At 35.5% G+C, this 12661-nt stretch overlaps 1 non-coding gene across 1 annotated transcript; it reads left to right on the forward strand.

Moving 5' to 3' along the window:
- Nucleotides 1-6067: 6067 nt before the first annotated feature.
- TRNAT-UGU (transfer RNA threonine (anticodon UGU)) lies at nucleotides 6068-6140 on the forward strand. Its single transcript has one exon. It is a non-coding gene; the product is annotated as a tRNA-Thr (tRNA).
- The last annotated feature ends 6521 nt before the right edge of the window (nucleotides 6141-12661 follow it).

Consider the following 12661-nt stretch of genomic DNA (forward strand, 5'->3'; position numbering starts at 1 on the left):
TTTGTTGCACAAAGAATAATTTATCTAAAGGCGTAATTAACTTTCTGCCTAAAAATAATTCTGCTGGGGTTTTTCTCGTAGTGTCATGATTTGCCGTTCTTAAAGCATAAGCTAATTCATTTATGTAGCCATCCCAGCGCATGTGATGTGTGCTCACGTAACTGCGAATTATTTTTACTATGTTTTTATTCACTCTTTCTGCTATGTTTGCCTGTGGTCTATACGGAACCATTTTGATATGGCGTATGCCAAGTCCATTGCATATGTTTTCAAATATTTGACTAATGAATTGTTTTCCGTTATCGCTAATGACTTTTATCGGTGCACCGTATTTTAAAATGTATCTGTGTAAGAATGCATCTGCGACTGTTTTGGCTGACGCGCGTTTAAGTGGAACAATTTCTGTCCATTTTGAAAAATGATCTACTATTACTAAAAGAAAACAATTTTTATTTAACTCGCTGTGGGGGAAGCGACCAAGAAGATCTATGCCTAAAATTTCATTCAGAAATGTAGCGCGAATGCTATTTAAGTACCCGGCCGGGCTGTAATTAATATCATTTAGTAACTGACATTGAGTGCAGGACCTGACATACGCCGTTACTATTTTGTATAATTGCGGGAAATATACCGCCTCGCGTACCCTTTTTAAAGTCTTTCTGACCCCTAAATGGTCCGCTGTTTTCGCGTCGTGTAATTCCTTCAAAATGCTTAATCGAAGCGAGGCTGGGATGACTGGTTTGTACTCAAGATTTTCGTTTGTTGTTTTCGTATAAAATAATAAATTATCTATTATTTCATAGTTTTCTGCTCTATTTCTTATCGCATCGATATCTGTGTGCTCAAAGCTTTCGGGGTCTTTCAAATATGCATAGATATTTCCAAATTCAGGATCAGCTTTCAGTTCAGTAATAATCGTATCTCTAGAATCTAAAATTTTTGAAGTCAACACAGCGCATTTAAGTTCATTTCCTTCATCGTCCAGTTTTATACGAGAAAGTGCGTCAGCTACATTGTTTTCCTTACCCGGTTTATATTTTATTGTGATATTATATTCTTGGAGTTTTAAAGCCCATCTTATTAACCTGGGCGTTAGGTTTTTCCCCGAGTAAAGTCTACCAACAGCCGCATGATCCGAAAAGACTGTTACTGGCGCTTTGCCGAAATAAACTCGAAATTTGTGTACAGCCATTAATACGGCTAATGTTTCTCTTTCTGTAGCTGTATAATTCCTTTGTGTCTGATTCAACGTTTTACTAAAAAATACCAGAGGATGGTTATTTTGCATAAGAACCGCACCCACCGCATAGTCTGACGCATCTGCTGCAATTTCCAGGTTTTCGTCCCCCTCCGGGAATTTTAAAACGGGGTCATTAATGAGCGCTTCTTTTAATTTTTCAAATGCTGTGTTTGCTTCCGCTGTCCACGTAAATTTACCCCTTTTTCTTTTGATTACTAAGAGTGGTTCAACAATATTAGCGAAATCTTTTATGAAAGATCGATAGTAAGAACATAACCCAAGGAAAGAAGAAAGTTTCTTGGCGGTGTTGGGCGGTGGGAAATTCTTGATAGCTTTTATTTTTGAATCCTGCGTTTCTATACCCTTTTGCGAAATTTTATAACCCAGATATTTAAGTTCTTTAGTTGCGAACTTGCATTTTGAGGCGTTAATTGTAAGACCGGCCTCTTTTAATAATTTAAAAATTTGTTCTAGATCATTAATGTGTTGTTCCAACGTACTACTCGTTATAATTATATCATCTAGATAAATTAAAGTTGATTTTCCTAGGACAGGCTTTAGAACAATGTCCATAGCTCTCTGGAATGTTGATGGGTCCCCACACAACCCAAAGGGCATGCGTAAAAATGCATAAGTGCCCGATTTTGTTATAAACGCGGTTTTATGTATGTCTTCGGGTCTCATAGCTATTTGATAGTAGCCAGACGTTAAGTCCGAAGTAGACATGTATCTTGTCGATTTGATCTGTCTAATCATCTCGTCTATAACCGGCAAAGAGTAAACTGGAAATTTCGTAATACTATTTAGTTTTCTGTAATCAATAGCAAACCTCCAAGCCCTTTTATCCGAAGGAGAAAACTCGTTCTTTTTCCTACATAGTACGACTGGACTCGCGTACTCACTATTTATGGGCGTTATTATTTTATTCTTTAACATCTCCTGAATATGTTCTTCGATGATTACGTCTTTTTGTTTGTCGTACCGATAAGGTTTAGTCCTACAAGGTTTTTCGGCATTTAATTGAATCTTGTGCGTGACTATTTGACAATTTCCTGGTTTTTCTGAAAACAAATTAGAAAAATTACTCACCACTTGTTGTATTGCTTGCCTTTCATGGTCATTCAGATGGCTAAGGTCCACTTGCGGTGTCTCCACAGGTTCCACCACCCTCTGGTCCATCTCCAATACCACGGAACTGTCTTGAAAATTTAATTTGGCCCTCGCGGCCCTTAAAAACTCCATACCTAAAATAAGAGGATTTTGCTGATTTTTCACTATAAAAATTAATACTTTGAGGCTTTCCTCTTTTACCTGTAAGTTTAATGATAATTTCCCGATGCAATGACATGTTTTTCCTTGCGCCGCTATAATTTCCGTATTTTTGGTTTTAAATAATCGTACCCTATAAAAATTCTTTTTGAAGAAATTTTCACTCATAAAATTTCCTTCTGGTCCTGTATCGATGAGGGCTTCTACTGGTACATCGCCAACCAGGACTTGTAGAATTGGTAGCTGTGAGTTTTTACGATGACCGTATTTAAATGTCTATTTGAGGGTTTTTTTAAAACTTCCGGGGTCTGGACCCTCCCTTTCACAGGCCCCTCTATTCGTTTAAAGCTTTCCTTTCAATCTGTGCCTTCTGGGTACGCGGATGTTTATTTTCGAATTTTCTTTTTGGGTCTTGACCTTCGAGTTTCGATGAGTTAGCTTGATAGCTCTTTCCTCCATAAGAGCGATTTCCATTTCTGGTTTCCTCATTTGAAGATTTCCTTCGGGTACTTTGAGAATACGTTGCCCCTCTAGTTTTTTCCGCTATTCTGCGATTTTGAAACTTCACCGCCAATTCGAAGAGCTCCTGCAATGTGCTTGGGTTTCTACTTTCAAAGTAGTCTTCAACAGCGGGTAACAATCTTGGTAAGATTATTTCAATAATCTCCGCATCGGGTTTCTTCCCATAGAGCATATCCGTCAGTTTAATTTTTCGTAGAATAAAGTCCGTCAATTCTGCTATATCCCGTTGATAGAAACTATATAGTTCGGCTTCCAGCCGTGCGCGATCTTTCACTATGGGGAAGGCCTTTACTAACGATTTTTTGAAATTTTCAAATGTATATGTCTGGCTTCCAAATTCCCCTAATAAAAATTTGCCTATATTTTTCCACCATAGCGCGGCCTGTCCTCTTAGTGCGGCTGTGGCGATGGCAGCTTTTTGTCTTTTCGGCACAGGGTAGAGTTGAAAGTGATTTTCTAGGCCTTCTAGAAATATCGCCACCGAATTTTTTCCGTCGAAATTGACGTTGGGCTTGATTGACGCTCTCAAAGTCTGGACCAGGTATCCAAATCCTTCCAATTGGCTTGTCATTTCTTGGTGTTGTCCAGCGGTTTCCATCCAATTTTCGGCCATTTTAGTTCGATAAGTGTTCGGGCGCCAATGTAGCGTTGCGCGCCTCCAACTTGCACGCAACCGAGAGGTGACTGTGAAAACTGGATAAACGACAGAGTCTTGTTAAGGGTTTAAGACCCTTTTTATTCAACGTAATAAATTACAAGTGCGTGCTCTTGACGCTCACAAACTGCGCCAACTCGGCGGTCAAATAAAGATAATAACCTGAAAAGAAACTAAAGACAAGACTCTAACTACGAGGCTCTCTAAAAGTAACTAACTCACCGCGTTTTACAATACCGCTGCTAATTCAGCAAACTTGAAGATCACTTGAACGATTAACACTACTTCCAGGCAAGCACACAGGCCGAAACGCGGGGTTCTTCAATTTCTGGCCAACTACCTCCGCGCTCGTGAAGTAAGAATATCACCTCGAACTCGTTTCCTTTCTATTTAAATCAGAATACTTCCGCTGATAATTTGAATCCTTGCGCGTTCTACTAAAATTTACATACTCTGGCATTGGCAGTTCCAGGGGAAAGTAAGGCTTGACAGGAAAGATAGTTTAAACTTAAAATAAATGTTAGTTAAAATAAATATAAACCCTACAATATATTTAAGATAAAAAACGTATAAATCAAAATTATAATTTAATTTAACGGGTAAAACTTTAATTCTCCCTCATGTTCTAAAAATCGTAATAACATCTCGGAATTGCGTCATTTCTAGATCTTTGTTTTTTGCATGGCTTGCGCAGCGTTGATGACGTAATAACTGGAAACTGAAACTTTTTAACTCAAAACAAAACCTTTCTCTTTGTGTGCTTCCATCTTGCATAACTACGCACTTCAGCTTCTCTCTCTGTTCTGCTTGGACCTAACTTCCCTGTGCTGCTTCCTATTGCAATAATATCAAAAATGTAAATGTTCTGTGAATAGGCACGATTAGAGTGTTAAGTGATTGTGTCCACAAAAGTCAGTTGCAAATAAAAACGGAATTAAAACTGCCTCGATTCCCAAGTTTTTTTTATATTACCAAGTCAACATATTAGCATACGACGCAATCGGAATGCTTCTACGCATCAGCACTGCTCGGTCTTTTCCTTGCTTTTATTATGTCATATATATATATATGTTGTAATCAAGATCTCACTGATTACAAGAAAATGAATAAAAGGATAATTAAATCGATGTTACCTAAAATACCGCAAGCTTCGGAAATTTAAATTGTTAACAGAAGCCGTGCATCTACTAAATTTAAAGTTAAAAGAAGGGGAAAAGTTTGTTTAATTAAGGAATGGAAACTGCAACTGCAGTCATCTATTAAGCCAAGAGCTACAGTTACCAAACATCGTATCAGAAAGGCCAACTATAATGCTATACATGTACTAATTTATCCTGTAAATTTTAGTCTGATTTTAGTGTTTAAAATAGTATAGTATTATATTTTCGCTTATGCAGTATATTGCACTGCTCAGCATTAAAATTGTAACAATATATAACGAGAAGCAAAAGGCTGTAAACATGATTGATAGACATGCAAATGATCAAAAACGTAAAACAAAATATTCAAGTCAGCTCGGTTTATTATCTGTGGGATACACTTTCATGAGCGAAAATGCTCTTACATGTTTTGGCATGCTATCATTGGAGTTATTAATCACCGCCTGAGAAGTGTTTTGCCTACCTGGGAGCATTTAGGCATGTAAAGCATTATTACTGGCACCCAATTTCCTTTCGCAATAACGAACCAATGATGTCCCATGTGTGCTCGATGGACAAGTCCGGAGATGCTGCAAGTCACTGTAGAACGTCATAGCATGAGCAACATGCAGCTTAGCGATGCCGCAATGTAAAATAGTTTCCAAAATGTCTTGCAGAAATGGCTATACATTTGCTCCATGACTAAATCAACGTTCAGCTGTCAATGTAATAGGAAGGAATAGTAGAACGGTCTGCCTACTGCGCTTTATGCTGCTCAACACCATTATTCTAGAAGCAAGGCATGGCTTGACATCTCCGTAAATACTTGTTGACGGTATTAGCTACGTGGTCTCCAGACCAACTTCCGACCATCACTCCTTCCGAAATAGAAGCGAGGCTCATCACCGATCATTCTCTTTTTTAGTTTTCATTTTCCTCTGGATGTACCGCGATAGCCTTTGACAGCGGTATCCTATGGTCAATGAAGCATCTGTCGCTAATTGTATAGTTCATTGTCCAGTACTGGGAGAGTGTCTTCTAATGGTTTTAGTAGACGTTGCTGGTCCTCCTGAATTTGTATGCGAAGTCCAAGTTCGTTCTTAGTATTAGAATAAAAATCACTGCGTGCCATTCTTCTAATCGGACGGTCCATTTAAGTCGAAGTTCGTCTCTGGCCGCCGCTTACGATAATCTGAGTTCGTCGTTATCCTCGCCACTACTGCGATAGTCAAGCTCAGCGTCGCTACCAGAGCTCAGTGGTTAGAGCACTGGTCTTGTAAACCAGGGGTCGTGAGTTCAATCCTCACTGGTGGCTTTGTTATGAAAGTAGAAGTTCTAATTGTAGCTAATAAATTTGCAAATCAGAAATCGCAAAACTTTCTTATCGATCTCCTGTTTCTTTAAGAGTTGTTGGAACTCCAAAATCTTCAAAAAATTGTGATTTCGGATTTTTGCATTTTCAAATTCTCTACACTTTTATCTTTCTAAAAATACCATTCTTTAATCTCTATGAAAATTAGAACTGTAAAAAAACTAGTTTTAATTTGTCATCTACTGCTTTGATCAATGAGGATTTTTACATAAAAACGCGTTTTTCTCCAAACGTGATTTTTTTATACTCGATGTACCTTTTCTCAGGAACTACTGCTCACAGATATCTAAACTTTTTATGGCTTATTTATTAGGTTTCCTAATATTTACTGAAATGAGCTTTTTGTAATAAACTTAGAAAAAAAAATTAAATTTTTTTTGTGTGAGAAAAGTGCTAAATTTACTATGCCTAACAAAATATTCTGTAATTAAAAATTCAAAATGTTTCAAAAGCTCATTTCAGTATAATCAGATAGGTATACTTTAATAACAGAAAAAATTTCAAGCTTGTATCTACAGCAGATTTTGAGAAAAGGTACATCGAAAATGGCCAGTTTAACATTGTCGGTATAGGGGTTTCTGATACCCCTTAAACCAGTAATGGTTCTTGTTCAGTTATTTAGCTATGTTTTCTCGATTTATTTGATTTTTCTTAGTGCTGATGTGGAGGTTATTGCTTATTTTGACAAAGGTACTCCGTAAGCCAACGCCTTGGTACTTAGTCGAAGTTGGGCAGCTGACATTTTCACTTAAGTAGTGATATGCAAGAGTAATAATCCAGTACCTCTAAATTCAATTATTCTCTTCTTCTACGTTCGCGACAGGTGATTATATACGTCGACGAACTCCTCGTTATCAAATCACAAGACCTAATACGATTTATTAAGTCTCATGTGGCTAGCAAAATTTGCGTTCAGTCAGGGGTTTCTGCCATTTGTATGCCCTTTGTACGACAGACATGTGGAAGGATTTTACATTACAGCTATGGTGTCTTGTTGTATTTAATTATGGCAAAGCACACGAGGGCTACATTACAGCTATGACTGGACTTAGGTTGTAAAAAATTTGATAATTCGCATATTTTAATCATACCTACAATCTCCCAACCTGCATACATTACGAGTTTTCCTTCTTGGTGTTAAATTTTCTATATTTAGCAGTGCTATTTACATACACACATTTCAATTATTTGATATGCTTCTTGCATACATTTTTACATAAAAGGAAATTAGACTATTTATTCATTATATTTGGCAGCTATCGTTAAATTAGGTAAATCGAAATAATAAAATTTGTTGCTAATGAATATTTTGATTTATTTTTTGTTAAAAAACGTCTATTCACCAAGAGTTTATAGCTTATTTTTTTTTTTATTTTACTCTTATTCATTGTTATTGTTACCAATATTCTTTCAGTTCTTGCTGATGAATGAAAAAAAAAAAGAATACGACATCAATTAATGTTGTCAAATTAGCCAAAGTAACAGTGTTTTTCACCTTCAAAAACTTCATCCTAAAAAACCGTGTATTCTTGACTTCCCTTCAGTTTTTCTCCAATAAGAAAAGCAAACGATATTACATACAGTAGAAACAAACAGGAATTTCAGAATTCAGGATCTTTAAACGTTTTAGTACCAGCATTTTTTTAACTTGATTTGTTTAAAAGCTTCGCCATAAAATTCAACATAAAAGGATTAGCTTTTTACTTTAAATTGTCTTATGTTTCTGAAACTTCATTCCTATTTAAACTCATTTTACAAGAGCTTCAACTCTCGAATTTTGATATACATATTCGACATCTAAAAAGTGATCGTAGTCAGCTGTAATATTATTTTTAATTGTCTGTTTGCAATGTATCTTGAGATTTTATAAAGTATTTCACGATCATTCTCATTTTGTCTCATTTTGACGAAGTTAGAAGATGAAGGCGATATTTTTTGTCTTGGTAATTTAAATTTGTATTCTCTATTGTTGATACGTGAATATTAATAAAAGAAAATATATCTTAATTAAGGGACCTATAGTACAATTATTTAAAACTACTGTATCGGCCCAGCAGAAAACGAGTATCGTTGAACACTAGTAGTTCTACCTGGGTTCTCCCAGGGAACGGACTGGCTGTATGGGCATTTTCGTAGTTTTCGGCATGTTAGTATGGATTCAAGTCAATTTCAAGTTTTTCTCGTGTGTAACGTGGATTCAAGTCCTCCACGGAAGCCTCTCTCTCCTTACGCAGATTACCCTTGTGTACTTCGCCATAACCAAATCTACTGCACACAATATACTATATGATTTCGATATAATTGTCTATCTTGTTGTTATTGATGTTATTCGGAAAGAAGAAATTATGATACCTGTTGGCAAACGTATCAGAGTTCTAAAATATATAAAATATATTATAGGTGGTATGAATATACCAGTAGTGTAGTATTAATGGTGCTCCTAAGCTGAAAAAATTAAACATTTAAATAGGAACTACGCATTTTCTTTACAATTACACTATTTAAAAAAAAAAAAAAAAAAAAACACTAGATGTGCTTTTTATCATACTGATGAGGCGACACAACAGTTATTAAAATAATCCGTTACAAATCTGGAAATAAAAATAAATTGTCATTCTAAGTGCATTAAAAGACCTACTGTTTCTCCCTCTTCGGATTGGATCTCCAGTGTTTCTGGAAACTACACATACGTTATAAATAAATAAAGCATGGAATTTTGTATAATTAAAAACATGTTCTGCATTAATGATATTATCATTAGTTTTGAATTCTTTATCAAAGCAATGCTCAAATAAAAAGCATTTTTTTAATTAACGTAATATGTTTGTCAATAAATGCCGAAATTGTATGTTAAAGCCCAAACTGTAGTGGTTTTATATTTAAACATTACTATTCTTTCTTTCCGCTGCCTAATCAAAACTTTCTACACTCATGTCCATAAATTAAGGATAATGCAAAATCAGGCAAAGGAAGAGTTAGAAGCAAAACAAATTTGACTTATTTGTAAAGCTTATTTATTAAACAAAAGGTAAAGAGCAAAAAAAAGATGCTATATGTTTGATGTTTGATATTATTAAAAAAATTAGCGATTTTTTCTCCCTGGAGCAAATTACAAAAAAAAAAAAAAAAAAAAAAAAAAAAAAAAAAAAAAAAAAACCTATTTACAAAAAACCAATATTACATGGTTGGTATGATTGTTAATACATTGTATGTCTCCCAGACGATGCAATACAGTCCGTACAACGCCTAGGCATGCTGAGTATCAAATTATCGATCTGATCTTGGGGAATATTACACCACTCAAAAAGCTATGCTCTCCGAAGTTCCGGTAGACATGTAGAAGGAGCTTCTATAATTAAGACACAATAACACGCCGAATAAATACTAATTCAGAAGTCAAACAACAAAAATCAGCGTTATATTTAAAAATTTTCACAGGACTAGTTTCGATGGTTTTACCGAACCACCATCTTCAGCTGCAAAACCGCAAATGAACCAGATAGGAAATAATGATTAGATAAGCCTGGGCAAGAATAAGCAAGTGGCGCCATCTGTTGGTGAAACCAGAACTAAAACATAATTTCTTTAAAGGCTGAAGGCAAATTTGGATTGGAATTAGGATCATTAACTAGAACAGAAAGATTTTTATGAATGTGAAATGCCTCTAGAAAATCCAGTTCTCCAATGGAAGATGTTTTTTGAATAATTTTGGCAGCAGAAAAACTGAAAGTGTGGTTTTCGGACCAACAATGTTGAGCAACAGAAGACTTCTGTGTTTCCTTTTTTCTAACATATGCCTCATGTTCCTTGACGCGAAATTTTAAGGCTCTCTTAGTTTGGCCAATGTAAATTAAACCACACTGGCAAGGAATCCTATAAATACCCCAGGAATTCATATCCGGAATGGGGTCCTTGAGTATGGAACTCGGAATTTTATTGATGGGAGAATAAACAACCCGAAAGTTAAATTTCTGCAAAATATGTGCAACTTTATAGCTAATTGATGGAAAGAAGGGAATTACAACAGAATTTTTATAATCTCCTAAAACAAGAGTGTGCCTTTTAGTGTGTTGAGATGAGAATTTTTTAACTGCTTGATTAATAATGTTGGGTGGAAAGCCCTTGTCAATAGCTATTGCTTTTAAATAATTTAGTTCTTCATCAAGGGCTAGTTTGGAGGAGCAAACTTGAAGAGCACGGAAAACATAGGAATAAAATGAAGCTAACTTTTGTTTAGTCGGATGACATGATTTAAAGTGTGGTGGAAGGCAAACCGATGAAGGTTTACGGTAAACCGTAGTACTGAAGTTGGATGTGTTACGTGTGACCAGAATGTCGAGAAACGGAAGAGAGAAACGGTAAGTACTTTTTTGCAATTTTCAAGTTTTGTTTATATTTTGTATATTTGGATATTGTGCTTTGCTTGTCTGATTTCATGCATTTTGCTTACAAACGTTTTGTTTTCTAATAATTTCAGTGAGGGATTTTTCTGCTGTTTTGTGTGTGCTTTATTATTGTTCAGTTAATTTAGTTTGATTTTCTGTATTGTTTATCATGCCTTCATCCGTTAATCGTTTCACTAAATTACGCCTGAAACGGCAAAAATTCCTGAATCATCTTGACTTTTTACTTAAATGTAAATGTAAAAAATTGATCCCCAATTTTATTCAAATCAAATCTAATCAAAAACCTTCGAGTCGCGTTTCAAGAATTCTGTTAAATTGCAAGCTTGCCTTACTTCGGTCCGTCATAAGGGATACACGTCAACAATTGTCCAAAATTGAACGTGAACTCTATAAGCTTCATCTGGAACTCGCTAAATCATATCCAAAATTCACTGCCCTTGAACAAAAGTCTTGGTCTAGAACGGAGAATGCAGTTAACCGTCATAAAAACACCCTTGTAGTTAAATTCGAAAAACTTCTTTTACAATCTTCCAGTTCAAGTAGTTTAAAAAATCTTCCCATTGTAAACATCAAGCCAATAGTTAATATTTCTAATGTTAGTCTTTCAGAAGAACAAGAGAGAATTCTAAAATATAATTTTAACTTCTCACAAACCTGTAAACCCTCGATTCCAAAGATTTTGGCTCCTATCGAAAAAGCTTTCAAGTTCAGTAAAGTTTCAGATTCACAGAAAGAAATGATTAGGCATCTTATTGCTCATAATGTGAAATTCAATAATAAACCTTTGAAACCAAATCTAACTGCGAGAGAAAGAGCTACATTGCGTGAAATTCATTCTAACCCGGATATTATTATTTCAAAGGCCGACAAAGGTGGCCAGATAGTCGTCATGGATAGGAACACTTACATCGATGGTGTCACTAAACTCTTAAACGAAGGACCATATAATCCGATCCCTAAAGATCCTTCACCTTCGGACTTGTCAAAAATAAAAACTGCGATCAAATGTTCGCAAATCATTTCAGGCAACTTAAAACATTCACTTATCCCATCTGTTGCGAATTGTGCCAGATTATATGCTCTTCCCGAAATTCATAAAAGTGGTATTCCTTTCCGCCCTATTGTATCAAATTTAGGTACTGCCTCGTATCCATTAGCTAAATATTTAGTTTCTAGATTTTCAACTCTATTAGACAACAACATTTACACCATAAAAAATTCAATAGAGTTTGTAAAAAAAGTTAAAAACATTTATCCTAGTAATTTACTCATGGTTTCTTTTGATGTAAAATCATTATTCACCAATGTCCCAGTGGAGGGTGCATTAAGATGTCTAGAAACCAGACTTCGCGAATTTCATTTCTCTTGCATCGAAATTGATGAGCTAATTTCTCTCACTCAACTCTGTTTGAAACAAACACATTTTGTTTTCCAAAATAAATATTACAAGCAAACTGAGGGATTAGCCATGGGAAGCCCCCTCAGTCCCATCCTGGCTGATATCTACATGCATTATTATGAATCAAAATTGTTCGAAACTTTAAACTTCCCGGCATGGTTCCGCTACGTAGACGATACTTTTACTCTGTTTGAAGGTAATAAAGATGATTTAAATAAAGTTCTTTCAACAATGAATTCTATTGATCCTGCTATTCAGTTCACTTTTGAACTTGAGACTTGCAATTCTGGTCACACGTAACACATCCAACTTCAGTACTACGGTTTACCGTAAACCTTCATCGGTTTGCCTTCCACCACACTTTAAATCATGTCATCCGACTAAACAAAAGTTAGCTTCATTTTATTCCTATGTTTTCCGTGCTCTTCAAGTTTGCTCCTCCAAACTAGCCCTTGATGAAGAACTAAATTATTTAAAAGCAATAGCTATTGACAAGGGCTTTCCACCCAACATTATTAATCAAGCAGTTAAAAAATTCTCATCTCAACACACTAAAAGGCACACTCTTGTTTTAGGAGATTATAAAAATTCTGTTGTAATTCCCTTCTTTCCATCAATTAGCTATAAAGTTGCACATATTTTGCAGAAATTTAACTTTC

This window comes from Stegodyphus dumicola, chromosome X1 (genome assembly GCF_044657685.1).
Source record: "Stegodyphus dumicola isolate Sdum_Otavi_A_Nest chromosome X1, ASM4465768v1".
Classification (NCBI taxonomy): Eukaryota; Metazoa; Arthropoda; class Arachnida; order Araneae; family Eresidae; genus Stegodyphus; species Stegodyphus dumicola.